The sequence below is a fragment of the Trichosurus vulpecula genome, chromosome 2 (genome assembly GCF_011100635.1).
Source record: "Trichosurus vulpecula isolate mTriVul1 chromosome 2, mTriVul1.pri, whole genome shotgun sequence".
Lineage (NCBI taxonomy): Eukaryota > Metazoa > Chordata > Mammalia > Diprotodontia > Phalangeridae > Trichosurus > Trichosurus vulpecula.
In genome coordinates, this window is record NC_050574.1 from 19,123,548 (window position 1) to 19,142,032 (window position 18,485).

The 18,485-nt window shown below is 44.2% G+C and overlaps 1 protein-coding gene across 3 annotated transcripts in view; it reads right to left on the reverse strand.

Moving 5' to 3' along the window:
• Positions 1 to 18,485, reverse strand: part of UBE4B (ubiquitination factor E4B) — a 148,327-nt gene that overhangs the window by 116,853 nt on the left and 12,989 nt on the right. The window lies entirely within an intron of this gene.

Genomic DNA, 18,485 nt, shown 5'->3' on the forward strand with positions numbered 1-18,485 from the left:
GATCACCAGCTCCCCTACCCTTGTTCCAAGACATCCTTTGAGGATTATCTAAGCAGCTTCAAGGTAATCCACATGTCCCTACATGAGATAAGCTGAGAAAAGTTAATACGTCCTAACCAGTCAAGACTGAAGTAGCAAATCAAGTACAAAGATCTTTCCATGAGGGTCCCTTTTCTCTTACAGTGGCTTATACTATGGTCTTTCCAATCAAACAGATTAAAATGTGTTAATTAGCCCCTATTAACTCTCACCAGCCCTCCCTTACCCCCCTGCCACTCCCCCAAATTCCCATCACAGAACAGATGGCATCTCCAGTAGATCAACGAAGAAAAAATGATTAGCCTCTTCAGATGAACTGGAGAATCTGCTAGTGAGTTAGACTTGGAAATCACAGAGAGGCTACTGGAAGATGAAGCCATGAGACGTGTTCCAGCCACACAAAACCCTTACTTTGAAGGGTGCACTGTCCTCCCCCACTAGCATGGGAATGTATACGAAATTGTACCCATGTGTATATGATTCTGTTGCTTCATTGTCTGTTATTTATTCTGCTATTTTGTCAGTTAAATGTTTTACTATTTGATTTAAAACCCTAGCCTAGTCTGTTGGTAGAGAATAAACCCAATGGGGGCCTCAATTGGTATCTGCATAATTAAAATTACCTAATGAGAGGGAATTGGTCTGGTGGATAGAGGAATGGTTTTGAAATCATGAATTTTGAATGAATTTCCCTACACAGAAGCCATCACAAATGTAGATCAAGAAGAAAAAAGAGATTACCCAAAAGACTCCCCCAACCTGAGGCAGCAAGGTCTTCCCGCTGTGTGGGAGCTGTGCTCTACATGTAATCTACGGGTAACATGAACCTTGACTAAATTTCCAGTAGTCAAGGTGTCCTCATTGAAGAAAGGTGTTTATACCAATCGATACAGTGGAGCTGGCATTTCATCTCACTGTTTTTCAAAACAATAAAGATTTATACAATACCAGTTAAGGAATTTTGACTCAGCAACCCAACTAAAAGGCTTATAGTCTGAGTAGGGTAGAGATAAGAAGAAAAAAGGGCTGTCAGTGCAAAAATGCTCACAGAAGCTAGAAGCATGATCTGTAACAGTAAAAAGCTGGAAACTACGTGCCCAGTGGCTGAATATCTTGTGATATGCGAATATTCATATTTTACTGCGCCACTCAGGATAACAACCAGGAAAATTTTAAAGAACTGTGGAACATGGAGTGATTCTGTATACAGAAAACAAAACCAAACAAACTACATATATGTGTGCATCTCTAAATATACATACTCTGACAACAATTATATAAATGAAGATATCATACAACCAGATTTAGGCTAAGCTTAATGGATAATGTTGGTGCTTTCCATGTTAAAAGTTCAGCATACAGCACCCCAGTAAATTACAAAAGGAAAGAATTATAGTCACAAACCTAAAGTTAGCTAGCTGGCCAAATGGAGGTAAAGTGATGGACCTGGAGTCAGTCAGATCGGAGTTCAGAGCTGACCTCGAATTCTTATTAGCTGTGTGACCCTGGGCAAGCCATTTAACCTCTCTAGGGAGAATAACAACACCTCCCTCCCCGGATAATTGTGAAAATAAAATAAAATGTATTTGGAAAGAGCTGTACAAACTTTAAACCTTTGCAAACCTGTTTTTATAAATGCTGCCTACTATTATAATAAATATCTTATTATAAAATGGGCAACTAGTTGGTGCAGTGGAGAGCGTGGTAGGCCTGGAGAGTCAGGAAGACTCATCTTCCTGAGTTCAAATCTGGCTTCCGACACTGACTAGCTGTGTGACCCTGGCCAAGTCACTTACCCTGTTTGCCTCAGTTTCCTCATCTGTCAAATGAGGTGGAATAGGAAATTGCAAACCACTCCAGTATCTTTGCCAAGAAAACCCCAAATGGGGTCATAAAGAGTCAGAAATGACTGAACAATAACATTGCAAACGCTGCTTTGTATAGTTCTACTTAGTGAATGCTAAATTAAAAAGAATTTTAACTCAACTGATAAACACAAACATACATCCAAAACATGAATCATACTAATAGTTAAGAAAGACAACACAAAAAAGATAAGCCTGTGACGACACACTTTAATAATTTACTGGAAGGTTGCCCTTAACAGCAATGTCCTAATCAAATCACTGGAGTTAAGAGAATGAGAGGGAAGGGGTGACATGGTCCACTGAAGGCTATTATGGTAACAAGGTGAGTCACACACAAACCCGAGAGAAAAGAATGACTCAAAAACATCTACAAGTAAAGCCTCAAAGACAAATACAGCTTCATCACAAGTTCAACCAGAATTCTTAGAAGAGATGAAGGGTTTGAAAATGTTATCATCCATAAGTGCAAAAATATTTATAGCAGCTCTTTCTTTGGTAGCAAACAACTGGAAATTGAGGGGATGCTCATCAACTGGGGGACAGCTGAACAAGTTACGGTATAGCAATGTGATGCAATACTATTTGTGCTATAAGAAACGATGAAGAGGACAGTTTTAAAGAAACTATGAACTGATGCAGAGTGAATTAAACAGAACCAGGAAAAAATAAATTTATACCATGACGACAAGCCTTAAGAACTCTCACCAGCAAAATGAATAACCACAATTCCAAAGGACTGATGATGAAACATGTTACCTCAGAGTATAGAATGAGACTTTGTTTTGGACACAGACAATGTGAAAATTTTTTTCACTTGACTATATACAGTGTTTTTAAACAGGTTTTTTTTTCTTTATCAATGTGGGAGGTGGTAGAAAGAAAAGATGGATTTTTACCAATTGAAAAAAACAAAACTTTAAAAAAAAAAAAACCCCAAGGTATATGAACAGGTAGTCCCTGAGAAAGAAACTCGAATTATCAATAACTCCTTGAAAATGTGCTGAAACTTTTTAAAGAAAGCACCTTGTATCCATTAAATTGGCAAATCCAGTTAAAAATTAAAAAACCAATATTGGTTGATGTGGGTACATATACCCACTATTACACTAGAGGGGGAGGGTGCTATGAGTTGGTACGAGCTTCTCAAAAAGGAAAGACTGACATTCAACGAAACACAAGAATGTTCATTTTTCCTATAGGTCAGTGATCCCATTACTAGGATTATACCTTAAAGATGTTCAAAAATATTTTATATAAACAGTATTATTTTAAATTGCAAAAAATTTGGAAACTGCTCTGTAGTCCAATAATTTAGGAGTAGCTGAATTGTGGTACATAAACATAATGGAATAGTATTGCACCATATATGACAAATAAAAAAATGCAAAAAAATTTAGTTAAATCTATATGAGGTTAATCAGAGTGGTAACAGTATCAAAACAATGTACACTCTGACCGCAAGTGTGTAAAAAATAAATAGAAGTGGCTCAGATTCCATCTACCTCAGATAGAATCTGGCCCGCTTGTGAAAATGAGCGTCATGAAGGGTAAGATTTCTTAAGACAACCCAATATGGGGAATCTGTAATAAACTTTGTTCTTCCTTGACTGTGAGAAGGCTTGAGTCAAATTCTTTCGAGCAGGACCCGGCATGCTGGAATTTCGGGGTCTTGAGCACCCCTAAAAACATATAGTTCCCTGACTTCTTCATATGGTTCCCTGACCAGGAACAACTGAAAATCTCAAGTTCTTCTCCAGCCAGGACTGGAAGGTTTGTAAGCATCCCCCTCTCTGTCCCCTTCTGGCCCTTCAGTTGGGGTTGCTCTCCAAGTACCTTGGAGGTGCTTTTTTCAGCCCTGACCTCGAAGGTCCTAGAAGGTCAGACAGCTAGGAGGCTGTCTCATATTCAGCCTGACACTCTCAGGTTATCGGTCCAGTGATTATGTTGGAGGCCATGGACCTGGGGCACACGTTCTGAAGCATGGAGGACAAGGACAGATGCCCCATCTGGAAGTGTATGCCTGATTCTTTCAATTCTCTTGGCACTAGGGAATTGGGAAAACTCAAGGTACTTTCTTGTGCCTACATGATGGCCTTCATGGAGCTCTCCTGGAACCCCGTCCTCAGAAAAGACTGTAAGATGCTCAGAGCTAAAGCTGCCCCAGAAAGGGGTAATGGGGGTCAATGGGACATTTTGGATGACTCCCTTCTTATGGCCCCCAGGGCTTCGGCCTCTCCCCCTTCAGCCCCTCTCCCTGAGGCGACATCTACTCTGGCCTCAGGGCCTGCCCCTACTGCATGCCCTTCAGTATCTACCACCATGGGCCTTGCCCCCATGCCAGTCTCTGGGGTATCTCCCCCTCTGACTCCTTCCCCTCCTCAGGTGCCAGCTGACCCTTTCTCTTGCCAGCCGGATCCCCTGGCCTTGCAGTCTAATCTAGTTCAGCTGGCACCCCCCCAGCCCCTCCCTCACAAGAAGTGGGACTTCCTATATACCTCCCTAAGCCTCAGTTCCCCACAGAGCCTTCAAGGCTTTTGCCCCTGAGGGAAGTGCCTGCCTCCCCTACTGGGACAAGGAGAGTACATGTTCCATTCTCCATTTCGGATTTCATTCAGGTTAAAGAGAAACTGGGGAGATACTCAGAAGATCCCACTAAGCTTACTGAGGGTTTTAAGAGCCTGTCCCTACAATGTGAGCTTTCTTGGGGTGATTTACACATTCTCTTCTCTACCTGTTATACCACTGAGGAGAAGAGAATCTGGGAACATGCCCCAAAATTTGGGGATCATTTAGCTAGCGATGACCTCACGAAATATCCCCCAGGAACAGCTGCTGTTCCCACTAAGATGGGGCTATCAAAAGAGTGAGGATGGGGGAAAAAAGGACCATATGGTACTCTGCCTGTTAGAAGGCCTAAGAACAGCATTTCAAAAGTGAATAAATTTTCAGAAAATTAGGGAAATTACTCAGGGGAAAAAGGAAAACCCTGCCCTTTTCCAAGACCAGCTAGTAGAAGCTAGTAAAAAGTATACAAGTTTGGATCCTGATTCTATAGAAGGGGTGGTAATCCTTAACATGTATTTCATTTATCAGTCTGCCCCAGATAATAGGAGGAAACTGCAGAAATTGGCAAGGGGACCCCAAACACCTCAGGCCCAATTACTGGAGATGGCCTTTGGAGTCTTCAACAAGAGAGACCTGGTTGTGGCAGAGGAGAGAGAATGAAGGGAAAGAACTAGAGACAGAGAATATGCTCAATTCTTGGCTGCTGCCACAGCCAGGAAAAGACCCAAGGAATGCCCCTCCAGGTTGCCCCTGTGGAGGAAGCCAGCGGCTTGGACCATGGGAAGGCCTGCTTTCGATGCCACAAGGAGGGTCACTGGTCCAAGGAGTGCCCCTCCAGGGTGCCCCCCTCCCCTCAAAGGAAGCCCCCAGGACCGACGTCTCCAGGACCATGCCCAGCATGTGACCAGGAGGGACACTGGAGGAAGGATTATCCCCAAGGTTGGAAAAGTGGTGGAGCCTCCTCCCAGTACCCTGTCCTCCAGTCTTCTCAAGACACGGAAGGAGGGGAAAGCCTGGGGCTTGGCAGTGCTCCCATTTTCTCCACCTCTCTCCCGGAGCCCTGGGCAAAATCAAGGCTGAAGGTAAGGTTACCCACTTTATCATGACTATGTTCTCTTGTGTTAACTAATTACAATGGCCCTACCTGCCCCTCGACCCACTGGGTCATGGGCATTGAAGGGGAAATTAAGGGATGTCTCCAGACATACCATACCCCCTCCCTGGCCTATTTGAGGATCTGTTGTTTGAACACTCCTTCCTTTTGCTCTCCTCTTGCCCTACCCCCTTGTTGGGAAGGGAGCTGATGGTGAAATTGGGAGGTCAATTTTCTCAAGTTAAGTCTCCCATCTCCCTTTTCCCTCTGTTCACTAGAACTCCCCATGTTCCACTGAAAGTGCAGGAGATAGTTGAGCCAATTGTTAGGGATCACGGAATTCCTGGGAGAGCTACTTCTGCCATTCCAGCCATAGTTCCCCTGCAAGATCTAAGAGTGTTCTCCTATTGCAGTCAATATCCAATAAAGCCCAAGGCCTGGGAGGGACTGAAACCATTAATTACCACTCAAGACCCTGACTCACTCCCTCTAGAGTGGGGCCCTAACCAGGCTAAAGCTTTTGAGACTTTGAAAACTAAACTGACTACCACTCCAGCATTAGCTTTACCTAATCTAGAAAAACCTTACACTCAGTATGTTGATGAAAGGAAAGGACAGGCTCTGGGAGTCCTAATCCAGTCTTTAGGACCTGACCCTAGGCTAGCTGCCTGTTTTTCAAAACAATTAGAGTCTATGGCTACTACAGACATTCTAATTGAGGAAGCTTCTGAACCTCTAGGGGACCAACCCTTAGAAGTTCTGACTCCCCATCTAGTTCGGAGTATCCAGGAAGCAGAGGACCACCAAATATCAAGCACTGCTCTTAGATACCCCTGACCTAATTCTGTGGGTGTGCTACACACTCCTGAGCCCCAAAGTAGTGTGGCACACAGAACAGGTAGTTAGAAGAGCTACATATGAAATAGTCATCTTTAATTCCCGCCAGGGAAACCGTCTTTTAGGCCAGAGAAATTGTCATTTCTCTATACTCCTATACTGCTTGTTTGGTCCAGATCCCAAGCCGTCAACTTCCGGATGACTGCTCAGACTGTGTACTCCTTGAACTGGACCCATGGAGGCAGGGCCACCGCTACACCCCTTGTCAGCAGGAAGAAATTTCAGAAGCTGAGACCTTCACCCTTAACCCCAAGGAATTTGGGTCCCATTTGTTTGAGGAGGGAATGATGAGGTTTAGAATATGGGAGTCCCCTTGAACTCCCCTTGAATCTTCCCACTGGATGAGGTATTAGCCTGAGGCCATAAGCCTTTCATTATTGCTAGGCCCAAATCTCTAGGCTAGGTTACTCTAAAGCCAAGTAGTCTGTTATCTCCAGGTAGCCTTCAGCTACTTTCCACCCTTAATCATATTCTCTTGGTTCCTGGAGTCTGACCTCACCCCAGTCCCATCAAGCTCCTCCTCAAAACCCCCCCTAAACCCTTCCTCCCATCACCCCGGAACCACCCTAGATCCCTCCTACAATCTTCGTGTATACAAGTTTCATCTTGACTCCATGAAGGTGCTCAGATTCCATCTACCTCAGATGGAATCTGACCCACTTGTGAAAACGAGTGTCACGAAGGGTAAGATTTCTTAAGGCAACCCAATATGGCGAATCTGTAATAAACTTTGTTTCTCTTTGGAAAAAAAAAAAAAGCAGGAACAAAACCTCCCCCCACCCCAAAGAGTGAGGGGGCAAATGAACACAAACAAGACATTACATTATGTTAAGGTTGGTGTAACATTCTGTATTAAATAAATGGAGGCCAACTTATCCCTGAGATTCCGCAGCTCCACAGCCCGACACTCTTCCCATTACATCATGAGGCTGATCAAGGTGTTGACCACGCGTAAGATTCAGAATCTGAACACCAAGATTCATTCTCAAAGGCACAGAAGGAAGGAAGCAAGAGGCTTCAGGAATGGAGGAGAACATGTGTGAGTTCACCCTGGCAGCAAGTTTCAGGATCATGGATTCCAAGACACAAGACCCCAGAAATCAGAGTCCAATTCCCCTCACTCTGAGATTAGGAAACCAAAGTACAAAGAAGTCATGAAGACTGGACTTGCCCAAGCTCACACAGGATTCCAATTCTGTTCTTCCTGACTCCAGGTGCAGACAGAACACTGAGTGAGGAACAGTTGTGCCCTTTGGCCAGAAGGGCAATGAAGCTAGCAGCACAAGGAAGGTGAGTGCTGGTTGTAGAGTGCCTTAAGGCTATAGGGAGCCCCTGAAAGTTTCTGAGCAGAGAAATGAGAAGTTCAGATTTCCATAGGCCTTAGGAAGATTACTGTGGCAGCTAGATGGAAGATATGAGAAAAAGAAGGGTTACTAGGAGACCCTGAAAGGAGTCTGGAAGAAGAATGATGAGGGTCTGAAACACAATGGTAGTAATATGAGTAGAGTGGGATGGATACAAGTGAGGCAGGGAAGTACAATCAATGGGATTTGAGAATTGCCTGGATAAGGCATGGGAGACAAGCTAGGAGGCAAAGATGACTGAGGCTGTGAACCTGGGCAACTGAAAGGACAGAAGTACCATTAACCAAGAGGTATGTTTGGAGCGGGGCAGTCTTGTTGATTTCCATATTGATAACACACTTGCAACCACTCCCCATCTCTACACTCACAGGGCTTCTGCCCTAGATGAGGCTTTCAGCACCTCACCTCAGGACTATTTCAATAGCCAACTAACTGATCTTCCCCTCTACAATTTACCCCTCACACAGCTGCTAAACATGCATGTGTATTTCTACTTCTATTCCTAAGACATATCGTGACCATATCACAACCCCTACTAAGAAATCTTCAATAACTATCTCTTGTCTGAAGGATTAAAAAAGAAAATCCTCAGCCTGGCATTTAAAACTCCCAACAATCTGGTGCCTACCAGCCTTTCTGGTCTAATCTCATGTGGCTGTTCTTCCTACACCTAGAACAGACATGACCCTCCAGTTCCTACCTCCTCACCCTGGCATGCAAGGTTCCCATGTTGGACACGCACTCTCATTTTCACCACATAAAATCCTAGCTTCCTTTGAAGCACAACTCAGGCACCATCTCCAACATGAGGCCTTTCCTGATCCCCATAAACTCTATCTTTGACAGCAGGCAGGCAGTACCAAGTACAGTACTTGACACACAGAAGGTGTTTTTTTGAATTAAATAATGATAGAAAACAACACCATCAGTATTGTTTTTAAAGACATAAAACAGTAACCCCCCCCCCCCCAATTTAACTTTAAACGCCATACATGTAAAGCCAATAGCCCCAGGAAAGACTACCCATTAAATTGTTACTAGAGGTGAGATCTGAGGAAGAAAACAATGATCAATGTTAAGTTTTCTGCCTTTCACACCATCGAAATCACAATGTGGGTCACCAAATTCTGCTCCCTACTCATGTAAGCCCAGATACCACCAACCAATAAATGTTGGTCAAATTTTATTGGCCAACTCCACTGGAAAATTTTATCCCAGAGAAAACAGCCAATTCATATGCCCTCTCTACAATACATTTAATTGATAACAATGAGATTCAATTATACATAAATTAAAATAAATAGGAAGTGGCAAAGTGGCAGGAAAAATGTTTCCCTAATACAAGTATTTTTTCTACTCTTTTATTAAAGCAGTCTTTTCATTAATATTTTGTTTAGCCAAGAACTGCTTTAACTACATATTTTTTAAGAAATTCTTTCCTTTTTCAGGACATTGAAGGGAGATCAAAAAGTCCACGAAACCTCCTGTTATGCCTGCTTTCACTTATAAATGAAGAAAAAAACACTGTTAAATGGAGAAAGTGGCACGGGTCTGGAGAAGATATCAATGGAGGGGTGTGTGATATTTATTTAACTCTTGGCCCTTGTCAGAAACAAAAGTATAACAGTTGTCTTGTCACAGAATTATCTGTTATTCTAGAATGAGTTCTTTTTAACTAAGATTCTCTGCTCCTTCCACATATCTAATACATGATGTTTCTGAAGATATGGTAATATCTCAAAGAATCTACTGAATCAAATATTAAATTTTGCCATAGTTTGTCATGTGTCTCAAAGGCCAAACAGAAGACGGACTCCAAATAAACAAGGTTCTCCAAATGTTCCTGTTTGTAGATAGCATCACACTAATCACACGAGGCCCACGGAACTCTTCAATGAGCCACCGAATCTAAAGACAATCAAAAGAGACTGGCCTAGGAATCTATGGAGGAAAAACAAAGTGGATGAAGAAGGCACATGACCCGGGTAAAGACAACATTCAGCTACATGGATGGTTCATCAGTATGTCATCACCAACACATGCAAATTTTGGACAGGTACTATAGGAAAAGAATGAGGTGGGATAAAAAATGAAAATGAAGAGACTGGGTTAGATCACATTTGGCAAACTGTAGATCATTCAATGATTACAAGTGGTTTACTGCCACAACATTTCTAATAAAAAAAACTTTTCCAGTGATGTCGCATGGTTCTGAATCATGGAACACCAGAATCACTTGCAAGGGACCCAAAGGGGCAAAGATATAAGAAGGTCACAGAGATGTGGTAAATATGAGAAACTGCACAAAAGACAGATCCAAAGGCACATGTGTCTGGGAAAGGAGGTGGACACATCCGCTGAGGAATGGTAGCTGGGGAAGACAGTAGTAGGTGTGGCAGGTGCCTCATATGTAAAATGTGGGTGATAACAGCACTGACACCTCCAAGGACAGTGGTGAGGCCCAAAGAGATCCTGTTAGTAAAGCACTCTGCACACCTGAAAGCATGACCTAACTGCCAGCTATTGTGAGCAGACACAAGGAGGTACAATGAACAGAACACTGGACCAGAGTCAACAAGACCCAGGCTCCAATCTGGCCCCCAATACTTACTACCTGGGGGATTCTGGGCACATTGCACAGCCTGCTTCCGTCTCCTCATCTGCAATGGGGCTAATAACAGCACCTACCTCCAGGGTTGTTGGGAGGAGAAAAGGAGGTCCTATTACTATGCTAGCTAGTCCTATTACTTCTCCTAGGCTCCCTTTAGGCACGGTGGAGCTTTCTGCTAGGATCCCAGGCTCCAGATGCAGACACCGGAACGAGCCACAGCTCAGCTGCCAAAGAAAAGGGTCCTCTGGATGAGGGCTGGGGGAGGAGACTGAGGCTTACTACTCCCACTCCCCAAGAGAATCCGCCTCAGGGGCTTAACTGGAGGGTTCTACCATGAAGCTGCTCCAGACACAAATTCCATCATCCAAGCCCTCAACCAATCCATCCAGTTCATCCAACAGATTTCAAAGGCATTAAAATGACCAAGGCCTTTTTTCACTTATTTCAAAGCCTACGGTTGATTCAGGGGAGGCAGCCTGATCTTGTTCACACCTCTTTAAGGTCTACACATAGCCCCTCTTCACTTACTTTAAGTAGGGTGGGCAGAGGTAACTGACTAGGCAAGGGGTGCTTCACCTTTTGTGTGTCCTGGACCCCTATGGCAGTGTGAGGAAGCTAGGTATCCCTGCTCAGAATTACATGCTTTTTAAAAAATTCCTAGTTGAAGAAAATGATACATTCCAATTAGAGGCTGATGAAAATAAATATGTACTAAAAAAAACCCTCAGAAAATAAATATGTAATTTTTTCCCATTTAAATTCACAGATCACCTATAGCCATGAGTTACTTTTTTCTTTTTTTTTGGGGGGGGGGGGGCAGAGACGGGAGTGTCTGTGAAACCCAGCATACAGGTTCCTAATCTAGGGTGAGCCCCACCATCCTTACATATGTAAATACCTTAAAGTGCTATGTAAATGCTAGTTATAATTATTAAGGAAGGGCATAAGCATCTGTATGTCACGCACTCCTAAGCATCTTAAAACGATCTCATCTGATCTTCAAATAATCTTGGAACATAGGTGTTGCTACTATCCCCATTTTAGAGCCGAGAAAACTGAAGTGAACAAGTAAAATTACTTGCCCAGGATCATGCTACTAGGAAGTGTCTTAAGGCTGGATTTGAACTCAAATCTTCTGACTACAAACCCAGCACTCTACCCACTGTACCACCTAGCTGCCTCTAGAGAAAAGAGTCTTCCATCTCCTGCTGGAGGGATGCAGAGGAGACTTCCATATTCCCCAAAACAATCCTGGCACATGCCAGGAATCTACCACTTCCTAGAGTTGGCCCTTCCTGCTGCACGGCCTTGTCTCCAGGCGGAGGTGAGAAGAGCAGTCAGACTTCATGACTTCTATCTGTGCCAGCACAAGGCTCATCTCCCAACACTGATAGTGAGAAACTCCCGTGTAAAGAGGAGCAGTCCTGTCTGATCTCAGACTTTCCATCTCATGGCAAGGAGGATGGCCAGTGGAGAGTGGGGCTTCCTTCTCTTGCCTAGTCTCCAGCCTTCCAAAGGAAGAGGAGCAGTGAAACGGGGCCTTGCATTGGACCATCTGACCGTGCTGTGTGCCATACCTCTCATGCTGCCCTGGTCTCCTGCCTGATCTCTAGGCTTTTTTGGGATGAGTGGTGCCTTCCATTCAATGATACACATTCTCTCATCTAATCATACTCAATTACATCCCAGCGATTCTGAACCCTTGGAGGTCACCATCCAAACACCATTCCATAGCCCTTACTACCCAATTCCTTATTCCCATCCCTCTCAATCCTCCCACCCCAAAGTTCCAAACACCACCCAGTCCTTTCACTGTGCCACATCCAGAATGTCTGTTCTAGAGGCAACAAAATTTTTTCCTCTCCCATCTTCTAGCTATTACAGAAACTTGGCTCCCTCATGACCCAGCCTCCCTGGCTACCTTTTCCAATACTGGCTGTCCTTTCCCTCACTTCCTTCAGCTCACTGAAGGCAGGGGAATTGAAATACTCTTTGTTTTCCACAGTCAATTCCAGGTTCTCCTCAGGTCACCATCATTCAGTCACCTAACCTTCATTAAGGTTCATACTACTCATCTCTACCACCCAAACAATATCCCAGGTCACAATGGCTGCCAAGTTTCCTCTCTTCCCCTTCCACTCCAATTTCCATCTGTGTCTCTGCCTCCCAGGTACCCCTGGTGGTACCCTGCCCCCCACACACTTTACAGCTTCCTCTTGTACATTGTCTTCCCCCATTAGATTGCAAACTCCTTGAAGGTAGAGACTGTCTCTCTTTTTTATTTATATCCCCAGTGCTTTGCAATGCCTGGCAAATAGTAGGTGCTTACTTAATGTCTAGTGAATTGAATTGAAATTCCCCAACTCTTGCCCTCTTACTAGGGGACTTCAACATACACACTGACTCTCCTTCAAACACCCTAACCTCACAGATCCTCAACCTAGTCCCTTCCCATGACCTACTCCTCCACCAACCTCAAACCACATACAAGATGGTCACAGCCTTGATACATGACGTTTCTGATGATATGGTAATATCTCAAAGAATCTACTGAATCAAATATTAAATTTTGCCATAGTTTGTCAAGTGTCTCAAAGGCCAAATAGAAGATGGACTCCAAATAAACAAGAGTCTCCAAAGTCCATCACCTACAAATGTACCACCACCACGTTCAAGAACTCCAAAACCCCCCTATTTGACCATAATCTATTGGCTTTCCACTTCTCCATCTGCCTTCCCTTAGCAAACCCTACTCTTCATCTATACCACAACCCTTAGGCCCTTAACCCATCAATTCTCTCCCTGGCCATCTTCCAAGCACTAATTCACCCCTTGTTGAGCCAATTCAACTCTACACTGTCCTATTCTCTCGAGTCCTTAGCTCCCTTATCATTTCATCAATTGTGCCTGACCCTAAGGCTCAGCCTGGGATCATCCATCGCCTACACACATGCTGCTGAACAAAGGCAGAAACAACTACATGACCATTCTGATTAGATCCACTACAAATCTATAGCATACAGCTTCGACTGAGCCTTCACCACCACTAGGATCACAGATTTAGGGTTTTGTTGTTGTTTTTCAGATACATCCAATTCTTCATGACCCCATTTGGGGTTTTCTTGGCATAAATGCTGGAGTGGTTTGCCATTTCCTTCTCCACTTCATTTGACAAATGAGGAAACTGAGGCAAATAGTGACTTTCCAGGGTCATATAACTAGTGTCTGAGGCCAGATTTGAACTCAGGAAGATGAGTCTTCCTGACTCCAGGCCAGGCACTCCATCCACTGCACCACCTAGCTGCCCTCAAGGTACCTTAGAGAGCCTCTAAATTCAACCTTCTCATTTTATGGATTTGACAACTAAAGCCCTGAAAGATTAAAGGTCACACAGAGAGTCAGTCGAACCAGAAGGCACACTGGTTTACTGATTCCAAATCTAATGTCCTTTCCCATATTCTACACGGCCCCTCTTTCCAGTTGGGTAGGAAGGATAAAACAAAAATGGTTTACAAGGGAATGCAAGTCAGGAGATGCTAAGACAGTATCCAATTACCCTCAATAACTTCTAGTAACTTGGCTGAGACGAAATAAATTCCCAGAGAACTTTAAGAACTTACAGAAGTGACTGCCACAGCATTGCTGGGGATCTCTGAGAATGGGGGACTGTAGAATTCTCTCTCAATTTGGGGGAGAACGGCACTGCTCTCTTCTGCTTCTTCTCCTGCCTGTCCAAACAGCCCTCTTTAGGCTCCTTTGCAGGATTACCATTCAGGACATGGACATCCAGCAGGCCTGGACCTTAGGCTGTCCCCTCTTACCTCTCTTGGCATTGTCATCTTTAAGAAGATGATTCACAAAGCAATGTAACTAGCCTAGCCATCATCTTTTTCTCTCACTCTAGTCCCATATCAAAAACTACCTGTTGGACATCTCCTGGATGTCCCAAAGGCATCTCAAACTCAACATGGCTCATAGTTACTGAGGCTCATGTCTGATCAGGTACCCAATCGAGCCAATACTACTTCTGGAATATCACCTACATCAATCCTCTTCTTTCCACTCATACGGCCGCCTTTCTAATGCGCTCTTACAACACCTTCCTGTCCCTCTCCTCTCCAATCCACCCTCCACAGTCCAAGTGATATTCCTTAAGTGAAACTCTAACCACGTCCCTTCCCTGTCTGACAAGTCTCCGGGGGGTCCCAGGTTGCCTCAAGAATAAAATAATGTTTGAAATTCTAAGTCCTTCACACTCCATCTTTTCAAGTGGATTTCCTATTTCACTTAACTACGCGAATGCTGTTATCCTCGGAATACAGGGCGAGCATCCTGAAGGCAGGGATCTGTTTTCATTTGCCTTTCTAGTCCCAGGGGCTGGTATATCACTTAACAACTGATATTCACATTGAATTACTGCTCTCTCCCCAGACTCTACTGTGTCAGCCTCCAAACCAGACTACTCGTTTCTCTAGAACAAAAACTTCCCTCCCCTGTCTCAGCGGCTTTCATTCCCTGCACCTAGGATACTTCCCCCCACCTTTTTCCCCTGTCAAATTCTTACCCATTCGTCAAAGTCCAAGCCAGACCTCACCTCCTCCATGAATCCCCACTATGCCAATCCCTAAGGGGGTCACATAAAATGCTTCAGGTGAAATGTTCTCTTTTTCACAGCAATCACTTGCTTTATATAACTTGGAGAGGAGTCTAAAAGACTGACACATTCTTTAATTCACCATGAAACTGCACTTGTCACACTGGACAAAAACCACAGCTTTGATCAACCATCCATTTTTCTAAGTCTAGCAGTCACTACAGCCCTTAGTTTTCCAAGGGAGTTTAAATCAGGGGAGTCCCTAGGTTCATTCCCACCTCTTGGATAAATTCCTCAACCTCTCATAACATCTGACTTAGTAGAAAGTCATGTCACAACATTCTATCTCCACTGAAAAAGTTCCTTTATTTCCCAAAACTCCCTCTTGGCATATCAGTATGTCAATCAAAGTTCATCCTTCTCTAGAAAGGGATAAGCCTTCCAGCCCCACTGGAAGATTCTGTTTTACAGCCTGATGAAGCTGTCCAGGTCTTCTAGAGATCTTCTAGCAATGCTTCCTGGGTAGCCCTAAATGCAAAAGGGAGCTTCACAGTGGAAATGACACCCTTTGCCAATCTTTAGCACTCTGAAAGTGGCTGCCTTACGCATGACAGGTATTTCTTTTTCTTCCTATCACTGGTTAGCAGCTGGATATTGTTTCTACTGGTCTCATGGTTTGTTCTTCCAACATCAAGAAGTCCATAGCACACATTAGAGGAATCAGTAACAGCTACTCAAGCTGCCAGGTCCAGCTGAAGGTTTGGGTTTGTTTTCTGAAGATTAATTGGGGGTTTTTGCAGAAATGGGTTCTCAATTTTTGTCATTTTGTTTTGTTCTTTCCTTTGGGCTTTGATAAAACTGATCCTTCCTCACACTAACATTAGTTCCAATATCTCTAAAAGTCCTTCTTTAAGAGCTATAATCTTTGCACATTTCCTTGAGAGTAATATTCACTCTTAAAAACCACAGTATTAAAAATAAACCAAAGAATAATACGTGTGGCAGGCAGGCAACAAGCACTTGTTACAAGTTTACCATGTGCCAGGCACTGTGCTACATCGGGGCATTACAACTACAAAGACAGTCCCTGCCTTCCAGAAACTTACATTCTAATGAAAGAAGACAACAGATAAAATGGAACTGGAAGGCTGGGGGCAGGATAGCAGGAACAGTGGCAAAGTCCATAGAGTCAAAAGCACAACTGGGAGGGAAATGGAGCATGGCTGGTCTGGCCTGGCTCCAAAAGCAATTCACCAATGGAAGAAGTGGGCCAGTAATGGCACAGGAATGTGCCGGGGATGAGACAGCAACTATGTCGTCCTAGAGGAGTCCACAAAGTTAAAAAAAGCAGCTCAGCCAGGAGGGGATGGTATATGACACAAAATCCTGCACTCAACTGTCAGAGAACTAACGAAGGTGGGAAAACCATTTCCTTCAAGCTTCACTTGGGTCAAGGTCAGATGTTCCTGAGCAAGCCTAGTGTCAGCAGGAGCACCCACATGTTAACAAATGTAGTTACAAAATGAAACCATCTCAAAATTATTGCTTGTCCCAAGTATGTAGCACACCACTGAAGATCCAAATTAAAAAATATGATTTTTATAGCAGTATAAAGGTTGGAGGAGGAGGAGACAATAAAGGTAAAGGTTATAGCAATAGTTGAGGCAGCTGCTATCAATGCATAGGAGAGAGGCAACAGGAAGAACCAAGAGGGAATGGATTCAAAGACAATTCAGAACTGCAACTGGTAGGTACCAGGAACTGACTAGACTTGAGGTAAGAAGAAAGGAAACTCCAAGACAGAGCCAAGGTTATTAATGGAGGAGCTTGATTTAAGAGTGGATGTGTTCGGAGTGGTGAGAAATAAGTGAGGAGCAGCAAAGGGCTGAGAAGCGAAGATTAGGACCTCAGTGTGGGACAACCTAAGAAGCCCAGAGGAGAATATCTAGGTGGAGATGACCTAAGGGCAGCAGGAGCTCCAATAAAGAACTCAGAAGAGAGATAAGGTCTAGAAATGCAGATCTGAAAGCAAAGTATAAAAGGTGATAGTTGATGCCCTAAGGGTGAAGGAGATGGCCAAGTGTAAGAAGACTAGAAAGGAAGGAGGGAGCCTCTGGCGTTTATTAAATGGGGGGCAGGGGTGACACAGTCAGACTTGCACTTTAAGAAGATCACTTTGACAGCTGAGTGGGGAGAAGCAGGGAAGGCAGACCCAGCAGCAAGTTACTGTAATAATTCAGGGAGGCAGCAGTAAGGGCCTCATCAGGGACTGGTTCTGTAGGCTAAGTGGGAGGGAAGAATCAAGGACAACACGGGGTTGGGAGCTTGGGCAACTGGGAACACGGTGGTGCTCACCCAGTGTAGAGAACAAGGGGATTGTACAGTCTTGTACTACAGTCCTCTGTCCTGGTCAGACATTTAGTTTGCAGGCGTTAAGGGGAATACGACTGCTGTTGTCAAAAATCAAACGGAAGGGGAATTAAGAGTTGTTTTGCTTGGCTAAAGAGGGCAAACTGGGGCAGATTTTGGCTCCATACAAGTACAAACTTGCTAATAATGAAAGCTGTCCAAAACCAAATGGGCTGCTTTAGGAAGTCAAGAACTCCGTATCACTGGAGGTCTTCAAGGAGAGGCTACATAACAACTTTTCAGGAACATCAAATGTAGGTGAGAGTTTTGGACCGGATGACCTTGGTGATCCTTTCAAATGCTGAGATGCTATGACTCAGTATGAGCCAGCAGTGTGATGGGCAGCCACAGAGCCAAGGTGATGCTGAGTTGCATTAGCCAAGGCCGCACCTGATTCAGGGAGGTAGGAGCACTTCGGCTGCTCTACTGTGGTCGGACCACCTCTGGGCATCATGTTTTCGATGTCACAGGGGTGCCGGTAGTAAAATAGCAAGATGAATGGATTTGGGGCTACTCACTGACTAACTGCGTGACTTTTAGCAAGTCCCTCCTTCCCCTCTTTGGGCCTGAGTTTCCTCATCTGTAAAATGAGAGGATTGGACCAAATGGTCTCCGAGGTCCTAGTCAGCTCTAAATCTATGACACTATGGCCAGTGTCCAGAGGACAGTCATTGAGATGATGAAGAAACTCAAATGCACAGCTGAGGTAAGTGGAGAGACTTTAGCCCAGAACACAGGAGCTGTCTCCAAAGGGGTAAGTGGGCTTGTGCTCCTTGGCCCCAGGGACAGAAGTAGAACAAGTTGAAGCTGCGGAAGAGGCAGACTTCAGCACAACCTATAGCAAGACTGCACAGCTGCTGAGCGACCTCAGAGTGGGATGGATTCCCCTGGGACCCACCTGGGCTCTTAAAGCAGACACTGGAGGCCTGTTTATTAGAGATGACACTGACTGAGAACTGGGGAGATGAAAAGACTGCTGAAGTCACCTATAATACATGGATCTGTTTTGCTTTACTTTAAATTTATTTGTTACAAGGAAAGATTT